This window comes from Toxotes jaculatrix, chromosome 1 (genome assembly GCF_017976425.1).
Source record: "Toxotes jaculatrix isolate fToxJac2 chromosome 1, fToxJac2.pri, whole genome shotgun sequence".
NCBI lineage: Eukaryota > Metazoa > Chordata > Actinopteri > Toxotidae > Toxotes > Toxotes jaculatrix.
Window position 1 is genome coordinate 31,664,316 of NC_054394.1, and position 27,006 is coordinate 31,691,321.

The 27,006-nt window shown below is 45.1% G+C and overlaps 1 protein-coding gene and 1 non-coding gene across 5 annotated transcripts in view; both read left to right on the forward strand.

Annotated features, from left to right (window-relative positions):
* The window catches only part of large2 (LARGE xylosyl- and glucuronyltransferase 2), a 119,888-nt gene that overhangs the window by 10,956 nt on the left and 81,926 nt on the right, over window positions 1–27,006 (forward strand). For 3 of the 4 annotated variants that reach the window (XM_041039526.1, XM_041039519.1, XM_041039535.1), the window contains exon 2: window positions 12,614–12,700. The gene's annotated coding sequence lies outside the window, so the exon portion shown is untranslated. Of the gene's footprint in view, window positions 1–8,316; window positions 8,521–12,613; window positions 12,701–27,006 lie in introns of those variants that run through there. The other variant, XM_041039510.1, reaches the window with a different exon arrangement.
* trnal-caa lies at window positions 26,645–26,717 on the forward strand. Its single transcript has one exon. It is a non-coding gene; the product is annotated as a tRNA-Leu (tRNA).

The window sequence follows — 27,006 nt, forward strand, 5'->3', positions numbered from 1 at the left end:
AAAGAGATGTACTGTACGTCACGTGCTTGTAACTGACTGATGTTGTGTTTTCGGTCTGTTTGTGCGTTAGCTTGCAGGATCTCAGTGAAGTTTCTCAGACCACGGGTCACAGGTGATGAGCGTCGCTGTGGATTTAGGTTGTCCTGTTCTGGAGGTAGAGACTTGTCAAACGTTTGTCCAGTGTTGTGAGATGATTCTCTGTGGGTTCATGTGATTGATTGTTAAAATTAAATATAGATTTTTAGCAGCTTTAATAAATCCATAACCTTATCTGACTCCCCTAACCTGAACTGACATGAATGATTGATGTCTTTATAATAATACTGACAGAGTGGAATAACTCTGACTTTATGAAAAGAGTCTACAAACAGCAGACAGACACAGTTAGAGGCCAGCTGTTTCCCTCAGGAGCTGCTGGAAACCAAAACCACAGCTAAAAGAGCGGGGACACATGACTGAGACTCATCAGGTGGACTCAGACACCGCTCCAGGTGAAGGGTCATGTTTATCTGTAATAGCTGGATGATGACAAGTTCAACATATGAACTTATTGTAGGGTTAAATGCCTTTGACCTTTTGATCTTTATATAGACGTGTTTGTATTTTCTTTTTACATTCACACACTGTGAGTCTAAAGCTGTCTCTGCAGGGACATTGTGTTTCGTCCCATCTGCTGATGATAGATCTGCAGGACCCTAACCCTAACCCCGAAACACACAGACGATTTACTGTTTGTGTCCGAAACAATCCCAGGTCTCTGTTTGTGCTCAGTGACACCAGTCGAAGGTGTCACGCTTCCAGTGCATGTGATTCGAGTCTCCAGAGACAGGAAATAGATGATGGGTCATAAAGCTAAGCCACAGCTAATGCTGACATCAGATTCCCGCTCACCTTCCCGGGCACGGACAGGGACATTTTAATAAAGTCACATAATTGCGGGATGTGAGGAGGGACCAGAGGTTGTCACGTGCCCGCGTGGAAGCATAGCTTTAATTTGAGCTGTGCCACAGCGGCACGACTCCGGCCAGATTCCTGGGATCTAAATCACAGCGCGGTGAGGTCGCCATGCGCTGAATACAAGATAAAAAATCACACCCGACTTCAAAGCCTGACGTTAAGTTGCAGTGGCTCCACGTGTGTCCTTGGCGAGCAGAACAGGCCTTGACGGATCTGTATTTGTATCAGTCGGCCTCATGGATAATGCAGCAGATTCTTCCTCAGGCTCTTCTGTGTCTGAAAGCTGCTTCTCAATAAGTAAATCAATATGTGACAGCGGTTATATTCAGTGGAATATGTAAATATGGTTTTAGGGCAGGCAGAAAGTGTGTTTCTGTGGCGTTCATGGACACACATTTTATAACAACACATCAGTGTCAGGGCTTCAACTTAATGTGACTTGAATTTAAAGATTTAATCCACGGAGCTGACACACATTTTGTTTTTAGATATAAAATAAAGGTTAGTTATAAGGAACCAGAGTAAAACAGTCAACAAGTCAGTTTCTTTCTTTCTCCACATTCATGCGTTTCTCTTAATTTTATTGGTGTGAACACAAGATTAAAAATGTTTTGTATGAGGGAGTCACATTAAAACAAGAAGTCCAAAACATAAACTCTGCTTGCCTCAGCCTTTCATAATAGTTTATTCAGCAGAGAATAATCCAGATGTGTGACTGAGCACTGAAAATAGTTTAAACATAATTTTGACCCTTTTCTTAAACGCTGACATGTTTTCATTATCATCGAGGGAAATGTGCATAAAATTACTGCTATACATTTTTGGTCATGTTGCCTGGAACCATGAGTAATTCGACCTGTGGCTGCAGGTGTATGAACTGTGTGCGTGTTTTGATTATCAGTTGTCTTTCGTAGGATTTGTAAATGAAAATGAATCTACACTATGTGAAAATGATGAATAATCAGCAGAGCTTCTTCACCTGGAGTAAAAACCCTGAGCACACACACACAGGAGGTCACATGGGGACAGTGTGGATGAACTGAGGTGTGTTAGTCCATCTCAGCGCGAGATGCTCTGTCCTCCGTGCGTCTTCATGAAAGCCGGCCGGCTGATGAAGCTGCTGGTTGGAGGAGTGTGATGGAATGAGAAGAGACAGGGAGGAGATTGGTTTGTCCGGTGCTGCCACAGTGATGGATGCAGAGGAAACCTGGAAGACCACACACACACACTGACAAACACACAGCCTGCAGCCCAGCGCATCTATATTTAACCATAATAAAAGACGATGAGGTGATACATTTCAATTCACATGAAACCATAACCGTATCACGGCCTCATCTCATCTGTGTTTGCGGCAGTGGAGCCTTTAATGTGGTGAGGACGAAATTCACTTCTCTGCCCCTGCTGTCTTTTTCTTGGGGCATTTTTGTGAAGTTATAAAACTCAGCAACAATCAGCAGCATTTTTTTTTTCATAATCAAAATATTAATATCAAACACAAATGTTTAAGACGCTTTTTAATTGTTTTGCCTGGTTTCGCTCCAGTTGCAGCAGAGGTGTGATTTCAGTCCTAATCTACCTGGGCCAGCCGCCCAGGTGGAGCCCATGTCTGTCGGTTATCGTGGACAGCGTGGACCGGCGCTGTGCCTCCCTCCATGTTGCAGGTGAACTTGTGAGCGAGTGAGGGCAGGTTTGTGTGAGAGAGAGAAAACATGCAAACATTGCCACGACCTCCGGTCATGTGACGCATCATCAGAGTATATGGATGTAAACTGTATCACGTCTCATCTTATAACTGGTTTGAGAATTTATCGATATCTGAATCTAAATCTAGATCTGTCGCTCTCTACAGAAAACCCAGTAGGGAACCGTACAGGTGCATTTCAGTGCCATATTTTTACGTCCGGTGTCGTCAGCTGCACTGACTCTGTGTGAGGTCACGACCTCTGAATGTACCATGAGACCAGGTCGATAAGAAGAGTTTGCAAAGGGTCATAAAGCCAACTCTGCAACAACAACAACAGCTGTAACTTTCAAACAGCGACTTGTGTGTGTATTTTTCTCCTCTGAACCCTCATTAATTTGTGACCTTTGTGAGGATTGATTTGATTATCAGCTGCAGCAGGTTGGACGTGTTCATTATCACCTGATAGATTTACCTGGATTAACACGCGATGAAGATCACGCTTCCCTCTGTGAGTCAGCTGCTGATTACAGCGCTTCAGATACAGTTATGCTGTTTATGGCTGCGTGTTAGTGCAGCTGCCAGTGTCATACCATGATACACACACACACACACACACACACACACACACACACTGCTGAGAAACCATGCCACACCATGACTGTGTGAGTGATAAAAACATGGCATGAGCATTTTCAAAATCTTGCACACATGACAACATTTACAAACATGTACACACACACACACACACACAGTTTCCTTTAGTTTCAGTGAGTGCATGATTGTGTTTTAATAAGCTGTCATTTGCACTAATATGGCAGCATTTCCTATAATTGGCTCTGTCATGTTTGTGGTTCAGCATCATCATATATAATTAAAGTCAACACTTGTCAAAATGCTTTTCAGCGTCCACGTCCGCCTCCATGCTGTGGAACACAGACGCAGTGTGTGTGTGCGTTTGTGTGGGCGTATTTGTGCGTGCGTGTGTATGTGTGTATGTCTTCAGGGCTGTGTATAAAGGTCAGACAGTCAGCTTGAATCCTCTGTCAAAGCCTTAAGGTGATCTGCCTGCTGACCCCGATGACACCGTCATTGAATAACACCCCTTGGCTCTGACATACTGTGTGTGTGTGTGTGTGTGTGTGTGTGTGTGTGTGTGTGTGTGTGTGTGTGTGTGTGTGTGTGTGTGTGTGTGTGTGTGTGTGTGTGTTGTTTTTTCTTTTGCCAAATACGACAGCTGCAACAAGTGATGCATCTGAGTTTCATGCGGCTCTATCCTCATCCTCTGTGTGTGCATGTGTGTGTGTGTGTGTGTGCGTGTGTGTGTGTGTGTGTCAGAGATCACCTGTTGTTGTGGGTTTATTGAGCCTTGTTGATAATTCAAGGTTGTGCAGTTATTACAGAAGCGACTTGCTTCTGATTGGTTGGTAGGTGGACGTCAGAGATGAGAGCAGCTCAAACGTCGCTCCAGTCAACAGTTCAGTAGTTATACAGAGAGATGAGTTTTTCCCACACAGGTCTGGGATCAGCTGATCAGCTGGTCACAGTCATGGTGACGACTCCATGTGATGGTCTTAGGGTTCCACCAGCTGCCAGATCCACTTTAACCCCCTGATGAAGGGTGATGAAGCAACAAGGTTTTGATTGACAGCCAAAGAGTTCGCCACGTTTCTCTCATTCTTTGTCATCTGAGGTGGAGGTGGGTGGGTGCAGAGGTGTTGGTCGGGGGTGTATTCATCTTCAGAAGTCACCAGTCACTGCACTACTTCAGTCTCTCCAACAGGTGGTGTTTAGTGTCTTTCACAGAGAGCAGGGAAAGGCAGAGCCCCCCCACCCCACACGCGCACACACACACACACACACACACACACACACAAACTACTTGTGTGTCTGTGTTTGTGTTTCCAGCCCGTCATATCGGACGGATGAAGGCAGGAATCCTGAGCCCGGCTGCCAGCAGCATCATCCAGCCTCTCATCTGTCTGTAATGGAGAGCTTTAGGAGGTGAAGCCTGTTATTAAAGGGTCAGGACGGCCTCAGTCTGAGCCTCCCGCTGCTCGGAGGAAAGTGCAGAGCAGAGTTAGTGGGAGTGTGAGGGTGTGTTCGGAGCGATCGGAGCCTGTGTGAGGAAAAACACTAACACATTACACTGAGCCTGAGGTTCTTCAGCTGCTGTGACTCTGACACATGCAGTGAATCTGAGCAGCTTTGGTCCTGTTCTCCTTTAAAGAGTCGGCCTAATTTACAAATCACAGAAAAAATAAAATGATCCATTGTGTTGGAATAGAGGCAGCAGATCTCAGAACTGTCTGCACAGACAGATCAGCAGTGCTGAGTGAGCTCGGGCTTTTTTTAGCCACTCTAACAGCACGAAGGTCTGACAGTCCACCATTTTGGTTCAGACTGATCTGGACAGCTGTAATATAATTGCCATGAGTCTGGCTCCCCAGAGGATGAATCCTAATGACTGGTGATCCCCTGACTTTTCCTTCAGAGTCATTAGAAGGTTGACATTTTTATTTTTAGAGTTTTGTTTTTTTGTGAAATATCTTGACAACTGTTGGATGGATTGTCCTGAACTTTGGTTCAGATGTTCGCGTTCCCCTCAGGATGAACTGGAATGAAATGAACTGTAAATGACCACATACCAGCAAACCTCGTGACATTCCCATCAGCCTCAGCTTTATATGTTTTTCCTAGTAAGCTGACATTAACCTGCTAAACTGAGACAGCGACAGAACACACCTCATGCATGTTAATGTGTAGCCACGACCATGTTCACATTCAGGTCCTTCATTTCACCGCGACGGCAACGCGACTAAAACAACACTGGACTTTTACTTCCACGTGTGGCGCCGTTTGTTTTTCTTCACAGCGAGCGTCGCAGAGCTGCGAGGCTCTTCATCTTTCGAGGTCGCTCTTCATCTGATGCGGCGACGGACGGTAAACAGCAATAAGTCACCTCCAAATGTGACGGTGCCCACACTCACATCTGACACGTTTCAAAACGCATTTTTGATTCTTACTGTCTATCTATCCATCTACCTGTCTGCGGCGTCAGACACTGCAGCCCTGTCGCCCTCAGCTCGTTAACTGCCATCTATCTGTCATTTAGCCTCGGTGGCCTCAGACCACTCAGGTACACAGTGCACCAGCGCTGTCATTACTGCCCCAGTGCTGCCGCCGAAGATTGAATTGAACACTAAATTAGAAAGAAAATAAATAAATAAAACTTCCTGTACTTTTACCAAATGTGCTCTGCAAGCAGAATTTGCAGCTGTACTTGAGCTGGAGGAGCTAAAAGAAGAAGAAGAGTCAACCCGCTGAAAATATGGAGGCGTCGGTGTCAGACACGTCACCGCCTCCTCCGCACCACTTCACCTGAAAACTGGATGAAAGAAGTGGAGATAAATATGGAAACTTGGATAAACTTTTTTGCCGACAGAGCGTTTTAGACATTAAAGGGCCAGTTCACCAAAAATCACAACAAACATTTTCTACTTTTAACCTGAGTTTCAGTTTCAGGATCGATGTAATGAGCGGTGAGTTCACAGCCAGGCTCTGGCGTGGCAGTCTGATTTCAGATCAGTGATCAGCTGGTTTTGGACCAGTGTGATGTGTCTTCATTCACAAACAGTCTTTGGCCGAGTCCTGTCAGTGAGTGAACACATTAACCAACAGACCAGAGTTTCACCGGACATGTAGCTGCAGCTGATATAAAGAGATTTTAACCAGAGAAATTTAACAGTCAAAGGTCACGAGAAGCTGCTAACGTTACCTGGCTGACAGAGGCAGGGAGGATGGAGACGACATCCATCTGTCGTTTCAGTTAGCATCAGATCAGTATCATGTCCCAGTGTGCCATCGTTAGCGTGGCCTAATGGGAGAGCGCCTCTGTTAAAGGTCAAACTTTGTGACTCAAACGTTGCGCCAGGGGTCGAGTTTCAACAACAACTGTTTTCACCTTGTTCTGATATTTAAAAACGTGTCATTATTCAGCCGGAGGCTGCTGCTGTAATTAAAAACCAACATTTTAAACTTTTAAAAGGCCATTGCTGCTGAAAGTTGGAGGGATGACGCAACTTGTTCCTGATCAGCCCGAAGGCTGGATGACTCATTCGCAGGCGCTGACGATCGGTCTCCGGTTAAAATCTGATTTAGTAAATTTACTGTGATGGAAAATGCTTCTTGTTCCTAAATAAAATATATAGTTTGACAAATCTTTAATGTTAAAATTTAGCACCATGATAAACATGACATCATATCTGCTGCTGATGTGTGCATCAAATATTCAGCCGTTCACGTGTGTGGCTGCTGTTTGTGCTGCTGTTTTACACAGAGAGGTGCTTCTGGCATTCAGCCCTGCCTCACTGATATAAATGGGGTGGACAAAATAATAGAAACACTCGTCTGTGTATTGGCTCACAGTCCATCGGTGCCACAAACTGCAGCCGCCAAAAGGACCACGAGGTTCAATCAACACCGTTAAAACCTTTATGACGGAGGGTTTATTACAGGACTGTTGTTTTAGACTGAATCTGTGTGTGTGTGTGTGTGTGTGTGTGTGTGTGCGTGTGTGTGTGTGTGTGTGTGTGTGTGTGTGTGTGTGTTATATAACTAACACATTCAGTGTGACCAGTTTACAGATGAAGTTATTTATGCTTCTGTTTTCACACCTCATTGTTTTGATAGGATCATAATATGTTTTCCTTCACACCACATGGCTTCATTTCCCCTCATATACTCAGGTATCCACCTCTCTCTCTCTCTCTCTCTCTCTCTCTCTCTCTCTCTCTCTCTCTCTCTCTCTCCCTCTCTCTCTCTCTCTCACACACACACTCTCTCTCTCTCTCTAACCTCAAGTGTGTGATGAACTGTACGATTAAAGGTTAATGGATTTTTACAGCTGTGAGAGTTAGCCTTAATCGTGTCCTAATTAGAGCTCATTCAGTTTTGCTCCTTCAGCGCGTCTCTCGACAGTTGGCCTCTCACTTCGCCTGCAGAGCGGCTCTTTTCTCCAGGACCAGAAAGTAGGGCGGCTGGAGTCACGTTGCGGTCAGGCCCTGGCAGGGAGCATATCCCTCCTCCCTGTCAGGACCCGAGCGTCCTGACTGTCGAGTCGCTCAGCTGGATGTATTAATACACCCAGTAATTGCGGGGATCAGAGGCTATCTGAAGAAACCTGACCAGGGGATGAAAAGAAGGAATTACAACCAGGGTTTGCTGGCTTTACTTTGTTAGGACTGCATTTAAAGTCCTGGGAGCCGTCCTTAGAGAGCTCAGTGCTTATGGCAACCCAAGAACGTTCTGATGATTTAGGTGTTTCAGGGAGTTTGTAGGGAAGCTAAAAATGAGGAAAGTTCATGGGGTCGTCAGAAAATAAATAATCCTGCAGGGAGCATGAACATGCCCAGAAAATTCCATGGAAACCTGGAAATTAGGCGTAGACATTTGGCCTGATGGCGGCACCACAGAGAAGGACAGAGAGTCACTAAAATAATCAGGATTCATCCGTCTGAGGAACATGAGTAGGTGCAGGAGATCTCATGGCAATCTGTTGGACGGACAGAGCAACAGAGCAATTTTGTTGTTGTTGTTGTTGTTGTTTTATTTACTCGTGTTTCTCATGTTAAAACTGTTGGAGGAGGAGGAGTCAGACCTGGTGGTAACTTCACCCCTGTTCCACCTGGACTCCTCCTCCATGTTTGTTAAGCATCACCTGACAGTGAAACGTGAAACTACTTTCTGCTGATTTTTACCACTTCGTACCAACAACACAAGGAACGGAGAGAAAGAGATGAAGAGAGAGGGATGGGTTGAAAGAAGGACAAGAAGATATTAGAGTGAAACCACCACCCGTGGCTGTCTCCAAACTTTCTGTGAGTTCTGCTTCATTTGCTCCACCCTCCCTCCTCCCTCCTCCTCTGACCCTTCAGTGTGTGTGTGTTTGACTGCTGGCGAACTAAAACCAGCGCCGTATAATAACATAACACAAGTGGAATTAATGTTGCAGTAATATAAAAGCACGCAGGGCTCGGTGCAGCCGAGTGTGAGTGTGTGGTCCTGAATAAGTGAAGGAGCACACTGAAAGCAGAGCAGCACGGAGAAGTTTCAGAGGATGACTTTAAGAAGTTTTTTTTTCCTGACGTGTCTCTTTGAATTAATGATCTGCTGTCGTTTCCCACTCTCTTCACTGCTGGGTTTAACTGGGCCCTTCACAGTGACGGCAGTGGTCACTCAGAGGAACTGAGTAGAATTTGGCAGTCAAAGGTCAAAGGTCAAGGTCACTCACAAAACTTGTTCACTCTTCATATATTATATGAGTCTGGACATGGATGTAAACTGTAATGGGACTGGTTGGCAGAATTATCCAGCTGTTCAGGACTAACTTTAAGGTTTTGCTCCTGGTCTATGATCCACTCACTGGTCTGGTTCCAGTTCTTATATCCGACATGATACCAGTTTATCAACCTGCTGGACCAGTAGACCTAAAGCTTGGAGTGTCCTAGCTGCTGAGACACTGTCTTCTTTTAAAAATAAGATCAAGACATTTTTAAAAATTGAATTTAGCATCTAATCAGTTTCAGATGAGCTTGTAATGAGTTTTGTGATGTGTGATTATGTGTGCCTGCTGTCGCTCTTCATTTATGTTAGAATCTGTTCTGTCGCTGCGTGATTTGCTTTTGAACTTGTGCTTTGTTAGGAAAGTCGACTTTAAACTAATTTGACAACAGTCTCAGACCAGCAGGGTTAAACTTGAGCCGCGTTCGTGATCTCGATGAAACATTTTGCTGCAGAGAGCCGGGCTGAGGCGAGGGAGGTCTAATGAGTGTGATGGCCTTCGCTGCGTCGCAGCTCTCCCCTTCATTTCCCGTCTCTGAGGCGAAGAGCTCAGGGAACCAAGTCAGACATTATGAAGACAAATTCAATGAACTGTAGCTGCTGATAACCCGATGGGGGATCGTGGTAGTGGACAGTTTGCCTTTGAAATTATTGGAAATTTGACAGTTTTCTGATTTGCTTCAGATTTTTCTCAAACTTTAAGTTCAATTCAATTCAGTTTTAGGTTTAATGTGTGATCTTGTTTTTTTCCTTTAAATTGCGACTCATTAATTTCATGACCTCATTAAAATAACAACAATACTGTGTCACGACAAACAAATAGTAATTTTACTTAAATACTTCTTTAGGAATATCAATATTATAAAACTTATTATGTGATTATAAATAAAAAGATTCCACAGTCTGGAGGAAAAAAACGTATATATCCTGTCTCTGATCTTCCATACTTCTTTTTTTATTTTTTCATTTATCTTTTTTGGGGCTTAACATCATTTAATATTACAAACATTGTTTATATAAACATAATAATAATAATAACAATAATAATAAAAATAATAAATTCTCACCCTCAGTAGCAAAAATAAAACCTTGACTCGTCACATTTGAGGTCTGAAAACCCAGAAAACACAAAGTGCTGTGAGTCTTTTGTTTCCTAAATCCAAACATGTGGTTACTGATAGAAAAGCTTTGTGTTGTGATGTGTGTTCTGTGTGTATCTGAACCTGCAGGGAAAATGTCTGCTCATGAATATTCGACGTCGTTCGCAGCTTTGTCCTCTTTGTACTTTCTGTTCTGTGACTCAGTGACGGTGTGTCATTCAGGATCAAAGTCGACGTGTCCGTCTCGTCTCTGTCCTCCTGGACGTCCACCCGTCTCCTCAGGTCTGAGGAGGCGGGTCGGATACATTACAACTCATTGTGTTTCTCCCGAGGAGCCCGATCCCACTGTGATCTGTGCGTGTGTGTGTGTGTGTGTGTGTGTGTGTGTGTGTGTGTGTGTGATCTGTGTGTGTGTGTGCGTGTGTGTGATCTGTGTGTGTGCGTGTGTGTGTGCGTGTGTGCGTGTGTGTGATCTGTGTGTGTGATCTGTGTGTGTGTGTGCGTGTGTGTGATCTGTGTGTGTGCGTGTGTGAGGCTAAGTATTGGATTTATTTCATATTTGGTCGGTGTCTGATCTCGCTCTAATGAGCTACTTTCCCCACAATTAGAGATCATTAACACACACTCAGCTAAAATGGAAACTGATTGAGATATAAACACACACACATTAATGTTCCCGTAAAGCCTCATATCCCGCTCTGTGTAATTTGTCTGACTTGTAAACAGCTTTGTTGGAAACGAATCTAATTATCATTGGTGGCAGGTTCGTACAGGGCGCTGCTCTCCTGCTGTGAGAGACAAAGAGAGAGGGATGGGTTGAAAGAAGGACAAGAAGGTATTAGAGTGAAACCGCCACCCGTGGATGTCCGCTCCAAAATAAAATAATATTTCATGATTTGCCACGCTGACAGTCCAGGTTCCAGCCTCCGACTCCTCCCCTGATAAACCACAAGCCTTTCTAAATCTGTGCTCTTGTCGGTTCTTGTCGGTTCTTGTCGGTTCTTGTCGGTTCTTGTGTCCTTGTAGACTCTTACACAACAGAACTGCTTCAGTGGACATTTGGTTCCTTAAACTGTGTGGACAGATCTGCCCACTTCACAACATAATACACAGATATAAAGGAAAACAAACAAAGATTTGGCTTCACTGTGAACGTGCACTGAGTATAAAATGTGTGTGTCTGTTGTGTTGGAGTGTAATCACCTGACCCTGTACGCTGCTGTCTGTGGCTGCTGAGCAGCCAGAAATTCTACAGCTAAAGAGGTGATGAGGCTGCACTTCACCGTGAACGAGTGAATTATTTTAATTTCTCATTTCGTAGCACATCAGCGGCTCATCCTGCATCAAATTATACGATCTGTTATATTAGTCACATAAATGTTAGGCAAAAGCTTGGCAGGAGAGGAAGGACTGACCGAGCCCGATGGTGTCTCACATCCACCGACACGCAAAGTCCAACGTCTCTGAACCGTGGACGCACAGACAAACAAACACACCTGCTGGTCTCAGTGGCTGCAGGTGTTACACACACACGCGCTGTTTGCTTTTAGATGCACAATGAGGAGCAGGGGTTTCTGAGGTGTAGTCAGTGACCAGGCATCTGAATTCTTATCAAAGTTAATGTCCATCGTCAGGCCCCGCTTTGGTTCTCGGAGCCGGCCATCTTTCAGCAGCAGCACTGAAGCTATTTACACGCTGTAATTTCTTTGTTGACCAGAGTCGAACAGTGATCACATGACTGAGCTGACAAACAGATATTAGCAAAGACTGCACATTAATATGAAAGTTAGCTGCTGCTCATCTGTGTTTCTGTGCTGAGAGTTATAGAGAGTGGCTTTGCTTCCTTCACTGTCTCTTTCTGTGATAAAGTCCTGCAGGTCGGGACTGAACTCTTCACTGTGCTCCTCAGAAATGTATTTAATGGTCTGTGAGAGACGTGGACATTCAGCAGGACAAAGCCGAGAGACAGCGCCACTACCTGCCTGCAGCTGACATTAGAACCACACATCTGATGAGCTCCAGTGCTTTTCCATTGTTGTTTGGTTCCCAAATTGACTTTTATTATTTTCTATTCTATGAAGAATGTTTTGACATAGAAGTAAAGACAACGCTGTCTCCAAAATATTGTGGGGTCACTGGAAGTTCACTGTGTACTCCCAGGTACTTTTAAAGTCTGAGAGGAAGACACAGACACATTTTACAGATTCACTGTTTGAAAGTTTTGTTCCAGCTCAGGAGCTGTTACAGGAGCATTTCAGCAGATTTAATTCATACTCTCTTTAAAATAGCTGCTGTTCTGTAAAGTTTATCAGGTGTGGCCTCTTTATTCTGCGATTATCTTCTTTTATTAAGAGAAAACAGATTTACTGTATTTACACTGAGTGGAAGTGACGACAGATTCGAGGATCCTGCTCTTTATTCATGCACACCAGTATTTAACTGCACTGTCTGAGATTACAGCTGTGAGGCATCACAGGAAAACGTTATATTTGTGTGTCTTAGTGTAAATGATGGTGTGTCTCTCTCACAGGTCTGGACACAAAGCCTGGACTCGGGACAGAGGACGTTTACTTCACCGTTTATCCGTCAGTCTCTCTGTGCTGAATGTCTCAGGCAGGTATGTTGACTTTCCTCTTTCCTCGAGGGTTTTCAGTTGTTTTGACAGAAAAGATAAACGATGATGCTCGTCTGCACCACACACACACACTCAGCACACACTCAAGGTGACACTGTTGACAGAAGAAGATGAGCTCAGGAAAGCACACATGACTCGGGTAAACTGACTGGGCTGGCCCTCTCTCTCCTTCACACGTGTCAGTGCCATGTTTTCCTGTGACAGCAGCGAACATAAAGAGAAGAGTCATCATGTCAACATGCTTCAGCTCTCTTTAAATAAAACAGGCACAGTCTCTAACATTAAAGACACACTCAGGTCCTCTGGTTGTGTTTTGATGCATGTGTTGTCCATGTTAGGACATACCTGTCACGGGTTCTGGCACGGCCAATCACATAAAGGACAATCCTTGGACCTTGGACGTGGACTGATTTTGGATCTGTGGTTTCTGAGGCATCTGGTTTCTCTGAAGACATGAGATATTTGGCCGTGTTTTTTGATTCGCGTGTTTTTAGCGTGTTGTTATTATGCCTGAGTCTGTGGAAAAGTGCTTTGTGATCCAGCTGTCGGACGCAGAGTCCGGGGTTGTTTCTTCTTTCTTGTCTGAAAATAAACACGAAGCTCGGTATGTGCTGTGGACGCTGTGATGGTCTGTGATTGACACGTGTCCTTCTCCTCAGCACGTTTCCTTCCTGCTGATTCTGCTTCAGACTTTCCAAACTTTCTCTGGGTTTATGAGCAGTGTGTGTTTCTGTTGCTGAGACGCCTGCTACTCAGGTCAGAAGTAGTTGTAATTTGTTGTTTAGTCACCGCCGAGCTTTGCTGTTCACGCCGCTGCTTCAGCTTTGTTCCTGTCAGCATGACAAATCACTCAGCTGATTTCAGAGCAGCGTTTCTCCAGTGGGACACGAGTCATTTAGGTAACAAATTGGCCTGATTACTTTCCAGATTGCTGCTGAAGTGACTCTCAGTCATGTCGCGTCTGAGACGACGGCAGGAGCATTTTAATAACGCCACCTCAGCGTTGGAAAACTCCACCGCACTTCAGTCTCTCACGTTCCTTCCTTTCTCCTCCTTTCTTTCCCTCTTCCTGTTGCTGTTCACCTGTGTGCAGGTGTACTGGGAGAACTGGTGTGGTTGTAGAGGCAAATTATTCATGGCTTTATTTTTGAAAACGTCCTCACTTTACTTTTAGCGTCTGAAACTTTTTCTCAGTGTTGTGTACAAAGTAAACATGAAGCAGACAACAGTTCATTTCTTCTACATCTCTGTATTTCCTGTTTGAGCGTTGACGGTCGTCCCGATGAAGAGGTCAGAGGTCGCTGTCGATTAGTCATTGTCGTGGTTTTCAGCCCACGTCAGCCTGTTGGCGTGTCTGAATGTGCCGACTGTTCCACGGCCACCTTGGACTCTCAGCGTGGGGACGTCCTCAGAGACACAGACAAACAACAGCTGCTGCTCTGAGTCATAATTTCTATGTCAAATATATTAACACCTTTTATCAGTGTAGACTTTTATTTAAGGGTTTAATGTGTGCTGTCTAATTGGCTGTTTCTCTGTTTGCTTGTTAGCAGAGTCTGACTCTCTAACGGCTCTTTGCTGTCAGCAGAACTGGAAACTAATTTACCATGAACCTGCTGAACTGAGCTCAGGTCAGTGGGTTTCTCATCTGTGCTGCTCAGGGAAAATATAGAAGATCTTATCATCAGATACGATCATTTATCACATTAATGTAAAGAAAATCTGCTGCGATGTCTGCAGTCTGTTTTTTCTCACTGTTGTTTCTAAATAAATCACTCTTAGAGTTTATTTACATTTATTCAGCGAGCCAAACTTTTTATTTTTGTTCAGATCATGAAACCAAAAGTGCAGATGTTTGTCCTCACAGCTCTGTACATGGTTTTGACAGATTTCCAGAAGAATCTTTCATCTTTCGGAAATAAATAGACCTGTGGGAAAGAAAGTTATAATGTGTTATAAAATGTGGTTAAAAACATGACAACATGATGAGTTCCCAGATGTTAAATATTGCTGCACCAGGAATAATAAAATAAAAATTTAAACCGTACAGCCAAGTCATACTGGTGGTTAAGTTATGCATTTTATTCTGAAGGAATCTGAGCCATCATGTGATGGATGCTAGCCGAACGTCGATAAAACCTGTTTTCCAGTTCATTCTTATTTAAACTACAGATAGGTAACCACAAAATATCAGGTGAACCAACACTGTGGGAGGCAATACAGATTAATAAACACATATTTCACAAGGCTTGTAACTAAATCCACGTGGAGAAGGTTTTGTTGTGTCTCTGCCAAGCTGTGAAAAGACGATATTAAAGTCCACCACTGGCTGCTGTTTGATTATCAGCTGAGAGTTTCAGAGTCAGACCTGCCGCCTGCACTGCTGAACTGGGCTTCCCTGCTCATGGTGCCGTGGAACAGGCTGCAGATGGAGCGCAGCCGGCGATCCCTCTGTTTTCAAAAATGAGATCACATCAAGGAAATTAAGTCATTAGGTCTTGGTACGTTTAAAATACTGTGGGAGGTAATTAGCTAATATACACTCTTCATGTGTTTTGGGCAGAACAGATGTTGAACCAGTCTCTGACAAGTGAAGCTTAAATGTTTCCAATGAAAATGGACTGAGATCCATGCGATCCATCAGATTCCAGCACACGGTCGTACAGAAGGAGCAGCCAGCTGCTGGTGTTAATCTGAATGATCAGTGTGGGCGAAGGATCAGTGTGAGTTAGAGCTGTGAAGACAACAAAACTGTAGTTTTACACATGCAGCTCATCCATGTGTCTGTGTTTGCTTATGCTAGGATGTTAGCTCGCTGCTAAACTGCTGTGACTGCCGTTCCTCTTCTTATGGTGTATTTTCAGTTGCAGTACAACTTCAGGTGCATGGTGTACTCGAGGAGGACAGACGCTGATCCACACAGAACCGAAGACGGGTTGTGACAACAGAGACGCAGTTATGTGACTAAAATCTCACCTGGTCTTAATCCAGATAAGTGACAAGTGTAAATGGGGTCGACAGAAAACCTAAAGTTTGGTTAAAGTTAGGGAAACAGTCTCTTTCTCCCAGTTACAATCTTGCAAAATTATTAAACAGGTAAATACCTGAAGCACCCACACCTGTGCTCACAGGGAAACATCAGGTCAGTAGAGTCGTTAAAACTTTATCATGAATGTCGTCATATGAAATTCGGATGAACAGAGACATGAGTTAATCCTGTCCGAGTGTTTTTGTGTGGTTAGTGTAAATGTGTAAACGCCATATTTAACCGCTTACGCTGCTGCGTTAATTAGATTTGTCCTGCGTTGTTGTATCTGTGTGAAGCTGTTTACTGACCCCGCAGGGCAGAGCATTAACGACCCGACGCTCCTTCATCAGCCGACACACTTAAAGCTCAATTTGTTCTCATTATAATCAGCAGAAAACACTGTCAAAACTCATTTTCTGTGCAGAGCGTTCAGCCAGCGCTCTTTGCTGACCCTGGTATTTTCTGTGCTGTGGGTGGCGAGGCGATACACTGTGCCGAGCTGTGATTAAAAATGCATCTCGAGACGTGACAAAGCCATCTAAAACCTGCCGGCCTTCAGTAGATACAGTCCTGTGTCGCCCCAGGCTGCTCAAACTGGCAACCGTTTGCCGGAGGAGAGAGCCAGATTTCCTCAGCTGGCTCATACAAATGCACAGGCGTCTCATCAGGCTGCTGTCTCAGCCTCCGACGTGTCAGAAAAGCTTTATTTTCCTTATATCTGCACTGTTCAGCTGCAGGAAAAGTCCAACCGAGTTAGTGTGCTTTGTGGGACAGCCTGATTCATTCCTGTTTCTGGTGTGTTCAGGTTTGGTGGTGTCACACAGTGTCAGCAGCCCTGCAGCACACACACACACACACACGCTCGCACACACACACACACACACACACACACACACACACACACACACACACACACACACACACACACACACACACACACACACACACGCTCGCACACACACACACAGGAAGGTAACCGCGGGCTGTGGCGTGCTGCAGATCTGTCTGTATTCTAAAAAGAGCAAATATTGGTCCACAGCAAGTCAGGACTGTTTACTCATCTTGTCGTCTTCAATTCAGAGACGCAGGCGGCAGCTGAAAGGTTTCTTATCGAAGCATTGTCCTTAACCCAGATACATCTCGACTGATTCTCGTCTCGCAAGCTTCTCACAGTGAAGAAGAGGTGAAGAGACGGTTCTTCATCTTTGGCTGGACCACAACAGCAGGACCAGTCCTATAAACACCAGTGTCTGTCACTAACTGGCTGTGATGAATTTACTGCATCGGTCGACGGGCTGAGCGTCCATGCTGACCATACATTGTCCAGCCATATACTTGGTTTTGATCTAGTCTGGTTTGGACAGTGGACAGTGGCTCCAAAAGACGCTTTTATCCAAAGTGACTAACAAGTGAGGGACAACACTGAAGCTGTTAGGGTGCTGGAGGTGCACTCAGAGGAGATGGGACACTGCTCTGATGAGATCTGGTAGCTTGTTCCACCATCAGAGACAAGAACAGTGTGGACTGGGGTTGCTGTGTGTGCAGGGACGGTGAAATGCCAGATGACATTCCATGATTGAGTTCAAGTGGACGGCTGCAGACTCAGAAGTCGCTCTGTTGGCAAACATTAGTGATCTGGATCTGATCGGGGCGGCCATGGGCAACCAGCGGAGGTCAGCGAGCAGCAGAGTGACATGTGACCTGTGAGAGAACCAGAGATGCTGCCACATTTTGGGGCATCTACAGGGCGACACAGCAATAATTATATCAAGTGTGTCATTCATCGGTGGTGTTGAATGTATGCAAACAGATAAACATCAGCACATCATCATCAGATTTTCTTTTATCTTTAAAATATTATTGAATATATTTTGTTCATCAGACAAAATGTGCACGTACACAGTGTGTCGCCCAAAGCTGTTGCATTGCGGCAGAATTTGAGCCAAGCTTAAGGGTTTTCCTGGATCACCCTGTGTTTTTTTCCACAGCCATCTGTGTTGGCACCGTTGTTCAGATCCTCACTGGAAGAAAAGCTTTTTTAAAATGTGAGTTCTGTGTGTGTGTGTTTCTGGACGCACAAATACAGTTTTCTTTAAGATCCACGTTGTTTGTTTTAACACAGGGAAGGAACTCCACAGAGCTGAAAGCAAACTGAACATCTCTGTGCACAGTGACAGTCCAAAGACAGTTCAGTCAAAAGCACAGTAAAGCAGTAAAGCTTTTAGTATCAGTCCCTCAGAATCAAGGAACCAGAATTTCCTGAGCCGCCGTTTTGCACCAAAATCCATCAGACAGGAACAAATCCGTCACAGGAAACACAGACGGATTTCCACCCCGTCAGCAGGTGCAGTAAACCTTCCAGCTGAAAGCAACAAGTTCAGACCCTTTCAAGCCTCCAGTCTGTTGAATGCTCTTCAGGAAAATGCAGAGAATCAATAATTTAAACTTGACGCGGGCGAGTTGAGACAAAGTTCTTCCACCAAAAACACTAAATCACAGCCCTTCATCTCACAGAGACTCCTGGATCCATCAAACATCATAAAATGATGATGTACCATATCCTGTGTGTGGTCTGGAGGGGATTCAGCTTTCAGCCCGTAGGCTTTTATCACTGCAGCGCCACCGTCTCTGCCAGGAACTGCTCACTCACTTTGGATTTCAGAAATCTTTCCAGTCTCCAGCCTCCAACAGATTATACACTTAAAGGGGATCATCACTACAATTAAAAATTAATGTTGCTCCGGTGTTGGATGTCAGTGTACTGAATATTGATGAATATGAACAAGTCTCCCAGATCCAGATCAGACAGAAGGTGATTCCATTACTAACATTTTCAATCGAAATCTAAAAAAGCTTCAGGCTCTCTCACAGCTCTGAGCACTGGACGTGGTCACTGCCTGTTTTCACCGGATTGTTGTTGAGGCTCTAATGATACGTTAACAAATATACCATGTAAGGTTTGGGTGTCCAAAACCACGATGCGTCCCCGTCAGTCCTGTCTCATGTCAACTTTCTGCTGCAGTTGCTCATTAATTTGCATTAACACACTGAGCCAAACAGCACAAGTGTTAGATGAAAGGCCGTTTCAGAGCAAACCTTTGAAAACATCTCTGACAGATGCAGAAGTCCTGTTAGTAATCAGAGATGTCTCTTGTCTCTTTCTTCTCTTCTGAAGGACGTTTTTCTGCTCAGACGTCTCAAAATAACAGTTATTGTGTCCTCAGACTTCTGCTGCCTCAGGGTTTTCAGGCTCCATCAGTATTCTGCTTTTCTCTTCTTCCTTGATTTAAAATATAACTCATGTTTTTGATTATTCCAAACAAAAGTGTATTTTTCCATCTCTGGCTAACCTGCCTGCTCATTATCAGCAGCATGCTGTCTCATACTTAGCAGCTTCCTGTCAGTAAGACTCAGGATGTCTCGTATAAATTTTAATCAAAACTTTGTGAACTGGACACAGACAGTTTGGAGTTTCAGAGACCTGCTTGGACCTGGTGGTTCACCTTGGACCAGCATTCATGATGAAGTGAACTGCGCTGAATTTATGATTTATCTTTAAATGGTTGTGTTTCATCTGTCATTGAATGATCGTATTGACATGAGTGTGATGTCAGCGCCTGTATTCAGCTGTCATCTCACAGAAAACCCCAGAGGGAGCTCATCTGAAGTGTTTCTCCTTCATGCTGATGTGATAATAACGGCACAGTCACATTCAGAGCTCTCTCTCACTATTTTCAGACAGTTGATGGAGCCTTGTCCCAGAAAACTGACACTGTCGTTGGACACACTGGGATTTTTTGTCCTCTGTGTGCAGCGTTTGGTATTTAGTGAGTGTGATGAGTCACTGTGAGCCGGACTGATGAAACAGTGGTGTTTCAGAGTTCCACCTGCTCAGACCAGCTCACCTCCGGCTGTTTTCAGCTCGGCTGAGGCAGCTTTCACGTTGGGGAGCACCAGCTCTTCTCGTGGATGACGACAATCAGACTGAAACACTCTCCGTCAGTGAAAACAGATGGATGTTCACTGTAACTGTGGCTGTGGCTTCAGTAACAGACAAAGAACAGTTGGTACGCTTCGTGATGAAGAGCTGCTCCTCATCGCCACCCAGCAGGTGTTTGCTTTCACAGAGGAAGTCAGACTGTAGGATCAGTTCATCTTTGTATGAATGCAGGGAGCTGGGCGTGGACGTGTCGCTTCAGGTGCTGATGAGACAATGATCCAGTTGGCTTCAGATGTTGTTGCTGTACAACTACTGACATGCTTCCATAGCAACAGCAGTTTGATTGACACACTGTTAAATCCGCCATTTTTTCAGATCTGTGACAGTATCTTTCCCCAGATGCCTCTAAGTTTTGTGATTTGTTAATTGGGCCATGTTTGTGTTCACTCATTCACCACTCACTCACTCACTGGAGCACTGCATTGTGGGATTGTTAGCATAAAATAATGCACTGCAGGTCTTGTGTATGGTGGATACGTTCACACAGTCTGTGTGGCAGACTGTAGATGTAGTTAGGGATCAGTTTATTAAGCTGATGAAACAGTGGTGTTGTACTTACAGAAATCGAATGGTGGCCTGGTGGAACAGTAAAGTTGCTAAATGTCTTGTTTTTGTGTAACTGTTTGAATCAAACTGTTTGACTCTATTTTTGTGATCTCTCCTGATCAGCTGTGTCTGATTCTCTGTCGTCTCTGATCCTGTGGAAGCTGCAGACACTCGTATGTTGCCTGTGTTAAACATGGAGCTTCAGCCATTACTTTAAAAGGCAAAACAACAGCCAGGTCGGAGTCTCCGGTGTAGTATCAGGGACGAGGATCCACACTTGGCAGTCTGCCCATGAACAATTATGATTGCTGGGATGCAATACTGAGCCGGAGGGACTGCTACTGGAAATTAAACCTGAGGTCTTTGGGGACACTGGACTATTTTAAGACCAGACTAACATACCTTAGCTTGTTCCATCGGTCCTGTATCTCTCTTTCAAACTAATGTACCATCCTCTGCAGTCAGCAGTTTATTAAAGGTGTTTCACATTTTCTGGTGGTGACTTTGCACCTTCTGCACGAGGCAGAAATGCTTCCTGAGAAACATCAGCCTGGATCAGGTGCATTTGATTCGCCTGTTGCAGTGTTTCAGACCAGACTGTGAGCAGCCTCTGCAGAGTCTGCGCCCAAACTTTTCCCCCGTTTCTCATCGACTCTGCAGTCGATGTTATTTGACCTTTGTCTTCATTTTTTTCAGGACACGTGGTTTCCCATTAGCAGGATACGGCAAGCCTCCAACTTGGCATCAAAGCTCATTCTCTCTGACACAGTTGTTCTAAAGGGGGGCAACGGCAGGCTAATTGGAGCTCTGCTATTTTAAACTAAGACAGCCAGTGCTAGTTTTGGCCTTTCATCATAAGCAGGATCTAATGTCAGCTGATGAAAGAGTCTGTCACTGTCTCGATGCAGAGGACGGATACATGTCAGGACGAGGCAGAGAAGTGGGCAGACCCTGTTTTAGAAGACCTGGGTCCTGTGAGGACTGTGGTGGGTCAGGACCTGCTGGTGCGTCGCTCCGTGTTCGGCGTGTCCAAAAAAAAAAGAATGACATCAGTTCTGCCCCAAACTGGAAGTGACTGATACAAACAGGAATAATTTGCCTTTTTACCTCCTGGGTTTTGTTAACTCACCGGTTTCCCCCTGCTCCCAGTCTCTGTGCTGGACATGCTCTGGTCGTGTCTCTGTACCGGACACACAGATGTGATTGATACCCGTCAGCTGACTCTGAGTACGATGACATGTTTCCCAAAATGCCTGACTGTTCCTAAATGGAGTCAGGATTACTTTCTGCAGAGTCACTCAGGAATCGAGGCTCCTCGGGCCGATCCGTCCAATCACCGTTATTCTGACAGCTGATGTCGGATCAGACTCTAATGATAGATGCCTCAGACACAGTGACTCACCGCTCTGTAACCCCACAGTCTCCTTGGACTGTGTGTGTGTGTGTGTGTTTATATAATGTTCTCTATGGGCCTAGTAAGCAGTGCAAAGGTGTGTAAAACAGGAGGAAATTGGATAAATGAAGAGCCCTTTGTTCCAGCCAGCTCTGTCTTCCTGTCATTACTCTCACACAAGCTAATTAAACTAGTGGGTGCTATCAGGCCTGTGGAGGACTCACTCTGACCTTTGACCACAGCCAAGGTCAAATAAGTTTGTCACGAAGCGAATCATGAAGCGAATGCAGGCAAGTTTTCCACATTTTCCCCGTTATCTGCCCTCTAGTGTTTCCTTCCCTCTGAGAGAGGAACTTATTCGAACTCTCCTCGAGATGAATTTTGAGAAGAATGTAGAGCTGCTCATGATAAAGGAAGACATGATTTCATTTTTTCCTTAATTTACTGTAAAGTCACACGGTCACCAGTAACACGACCACAAGTCACCAGTAACACGGGAGCACTTGTAATGTTGGAGCGGCTGGCTTGACCGCAGTTCTTCCACTTCGTAGCCAGAAAGTAACAACTTCCGTTGTGAGGCTTTTGCGTTTGCGTGGCCTTTCTCAGCCACCGTAACGATCCAGTTACACAGACCACATGTGGAGGTGGCCTGCCTGGCTTTTTGAGACTCTAGTGACGACGACAATGTGCAGAGTCACGAGAGCGATAAGCGTAACCCCGCCTCTCTGGCTCTCACGACGCTCTTATAAGCTTGAAGTGTGATTGGTTCAGTTTTGGATTCATGCAGTTCAGATGCTTGTGAATCTCTAATGCAGAAAACAGTGAGGTAACGTTAGCAGCTCCTCATTTCCAGCTAATTAATGCTCCTCGTGTAACGTGTCCGGTGAAACTCTGGTCTGCTGGTGAACGTGTTCACTCTCTGAGACGCTGACTGGACTCTGCCAGAGACTGTTTATGAGTGAAGACGCGTCACTCTGTAACATCTCTGTACGACCTGTTTCTGTCCGATGGTCCAACAACAGCTGATCACAGATCTGAACTGAATCTGTGACCTGTGCTTATTTATAACTTCACTTAGTTGGACATGATGAAAGATAAAGCTCGTGAGAATTAATCAGGGGTTTGAAAGGATTCGGGTTTGAGAAGTGGATTTGATGCTGGATTCTGATTCGATAAAACTCTCACACTCAACCCGACCTTCTTACAGCCGAGGTAACATTCGCCCAGTTAAAAGCTGGTTGATCTAACTTGATTTAACTTCTGTATATTCTTCTGTAACTCTTTGTTTCTTTGGTGCTCTCAGGCTTTTGGCTTTCAGCTGCTCCTTCACCTCCTCTTCCTCCACTGTCATGTCTCAATGAGGCCTGTTTCATCTTTGTACCACTTTTCTTTTTGTAACCAACATATTCATCCATCTCTCTCTCTCTCTGTGGTGGAGGAGTGAAGCACTGTTTCCCCTCTGGGAGCTGAGGCCCTTTAGAGAGAGAGAGAGAGAGAGAGAGAGAGAGAGAGAGAGACTTCCCCTACAGCTGAGCTAATAAGACATGCCATCATAATGCTGCAGCTGTGTGACTCTGTGTGTGTCTGTGTGTGTGCGTACCTCTGTGAAAGCTCCATGTGACCTTAGCGAGCTGTGCTTTTATATCTCATCCCTGCGTGTCTGCGGCGGCCCGGCTCCTTCTCCCTCCTCTGAGGCCGTTTCCTTCGCTGCAGCCAGACTAAACGGCGCTTCAGAGGAGGATAAACCACATTTCACTCATTAGAGCCCCGGATAAGATAAATTGCCCAGCCCGGAGTGTGTTTGTGTGTGCATGTGTGAGCTCGCCCTCTCTAAGATGGACGCCTGCGAGGAGCTGCATCACCAAAGCCCAATTTGACACAAATCCACAGAGCTTTGCATCAAAGCCAAAGCCATTTCCAAGAAGTCTCCCCTTCAAAGTCTTCCTAAATGGGAAGGCAGCTCCGGGGTTTTCACAGTCGGCCTCGGCAGCAGAGGGGACGGAGGCTCGCATCAGCCCGGGCCCTCCCCTCAGCGACGACGACCAGCGTCACAGAGCTGAATCATCTGCTCATCGTCTTTTGGCCCCCACCATGTAATCAGCAGAACCTAATTGCTGCTCATTATTTCCAGAGAGAGAAATGGAAAGAGCAAAGGACTGAAAACAGCATTTCCCCCGTTCTCTCGTTTCCCAGCAGGTGGTTTAATGTAGTGTGAGTGGAGGTGAGGGGGAGGTGGGGGTTTGCTCCTGTGTTTGCGTTCTGTCTTAGCGGTCACTGCGGCTCTGCACAGCGCTGAAGCACAGGACGTAACTCGATGGAGATTAATGATGCAGCGTCTCGCTCCTTGTTATATTGAGTTTGCAGCGGTCGGTTGTTGCTTATTTAAACGGCTCAGTTTTCTCATTATGGAGGAAAAAACAGGTGTTAATCAAATTGTGGGTGTTTGTAATTAAATGAGAGCCGCTGCTAATAAGCTGTGACTGTGGCTGTGGAGTATATGCAGCCCGTTTATGGAAGGCTCTTTAATGTAATGAAAAGCATCTTTGTGTTTCAGGACACTGAAGTCTATTTTTGGGTGATTAAGTGTGACAGCGTTTCGATATTTAGCAGAAACACCGGAGGCTGTTACCTAAGAGAAATGTTTTTACCCACATTTTATCGGGGTGTTATGATTTTACTGAATCTACCCAGAAAACGCTGCAGACTCAGGACAGAAACATCCAGGACTGCTCCCTGAGTTCAGCTGTATGCGTCTCTCGTGAGTCCGATTTACAGGCCGGAGACATTTACAGCATCACGACCCGAGAAAGTGTGAGCGAGCCCGTCTTTTATTTATTTATATCTGTCTTAATAAGCATGGCGTATTATTAAAATGCTAATATGGCCCTTAGTGAGGAGGAAAACTGCTAATTATTACGGTGACCCTCTCAATTTTCATCTCGCAGCTCTGTCAGGTTGACATTTCCATTTGTACACAGGAAATATGTAAATTGAAAGAGAAGGGAGTCAGGAAATGAAGTGAGGATCACTGCTCTCCCCAGAGGATGAACCGCTCCAGCCGGCATTTTCATAAATTACTGGCTGATGCTCCAACATCGTTGTTAATGTAAAGAGAAATGATGTCAGACTGTGGCGTCTTGTTCACCGTGTAGTGAGGCATCTTCTGTCCACACAAGGATCCAGAATTTGACAGAGGCAGCGTCGTTGTACGACAGTATCGTACGTAAAACCCAAAACCTGAACTTGATCTTCAGAAATACTGGATTTCAGCTCTGAGACCAAAGTTGTTTTGGTGCTAATTTAATGGATCTTCTGTTTAAAACTGGGAGGAGGCATCATCCTCCAGCAAACTCTGCGAACAGCTGTGATGTAATTACTCAGTTTCGAGTCGTAATCCATTAAAGTAATCACATTACTGTCACAAGTTAGAAGTAATAAGCTCCTGCTCAGCTCTGATGCAGTGACACGTACCTGAGCTTCAGGTGCTTCATCCTCCAATAGAAAAAACCAAACCAGTGGAATGGGCAGAGTCTGGGACTGGTCCTGGATAAACTGGGAAACTGGCCCATGACTTCTGATGATTGACACGTCCTCTTGAACACAAGCACAGACTGAAAACGATCTGCTGTCTGTCCAGCTCAGCCTGTCTCTCAAATTTAAATTTAAATGTGCTTTATTGGCACGAGACAGATTATCCAACCATGTGGAAGAATCTAACCAACGGCCATAAACATGAATCAGACTTTACCAAATATTTTAACAGTGAAACTACAACAGCAACTCACGTCTGTCCACAGTCATTCAGAGAAAGATTTAAATAAGGTCCTTCAGAGTGGAGACGTTCACGCCGTCTCTTCTCTGATTGTCTTTCATTCACTCTTTCTTTTCTCTCCTCCTCTGACTCTGACTCACCAACCTTGACTTTTTGTCTGTTTTCACACAGAGATCCTTTTAAGCAGCAGCCGTCTGTCCGGTCTCTCAGGCCAGAGCCGATTTACAGGTGCTCGGACGCGCATTGTAATCAGGACTGTGGCGTCACGAGGTAATTCATTACAAACCACCCAGAGTGGAAACGAGGAGCCAGAAAACAGAAGGAAGATGACAAGACTGAGGAGGCGAGAGCAACAGGAGGAGGACTGTGGATATTTTCAAGGACTTCTTTCGTTTCTTCGGTGCTGTTTCCATTTTCGAGTGTAGATACTTGTGTTTAGTCTCATAACATCAAACATCGCATGCACAGATTTGAAAGCACTCGCTGGAATGACAGCTGTAATGAAGCTCACTCTCTGTCTCGTCCACTGCAGTTGTGAGGTCAGTGTGGCTCCATGGCAACCGTCCACTGAAATGAGTGCTTCACAACGGATGTAATTTAACAATCAAGAGTTTCCACTCTGAATGAGGACTGTCAACCGAGAGAGAGTCAGAGAAAAATAAAGAAAGTGAAGTGGAAGTGCCCGGCGGCTGGAAACCCACTGCTGTGCCCAGTGAAACAGGACTCAGTGTTTATTACTGTTTATTAACTGCTGGACAAAGAAAAAGCACAGCAGAGATTTCCACTGCTCTTACAGGAACAATTCAACATTCAGAAGTATGTTTACGCTCTGGATGAAATTTAGCTGAGGTGCTGTCGTCTCTTTCAGGATTCATGGTAAGAGCTTTGCTGATCCTCTGTCTCCATTCGTATCATCTTTCTCTCATTATCACCCAAAAACATGATGCACTGAGTCATGTGATGTGTGCCGCCATGTTTTCTGTATTCTTCCTGTTCCACCATCTGCAGAGTCCTGCCCCCATGACCACAATCGTTCTCTAACCTTAAAGAAGTTCTCCGCTGATTTACCAGAGCGCTTCTGTGACGACATTTTTAAAAAAGATCAGTCTCAGGACACATGAGATTATTTTCTACAAATCATTTATTTCTACTTTCATTTATTACACAAGCAAATTTCATTTGGAGTCGCCCGGTTAGCTCAGTTGGTAGAGCGTGAGACTCAATCTCTCAGGGCCGTGGGTTTGAACCCCACTCTGGACAGCACCACCTCCCATGGGCTCACCACCCGTGGGAGGTGCCATAGGACTTCGGTGCATTGTGGACTGGGAGGCAGTCGCCCCCCGCGACCTGGGCCTGGACCCAGATAAGCGGCAGATGATGATGAATTCCATTTGGGTGATAATAATCAAATACATTGATTCTGCATCAGAGAGAACATTCCTGCTCATCAGAGGGATCGTGGTCCGAATCTCTCCAGACCCTCGACCTGGGTGAGCAGGTGCAGACGAGCTGCCATCAGGTTCAAAGCAGAGGACATACATAAATGAAA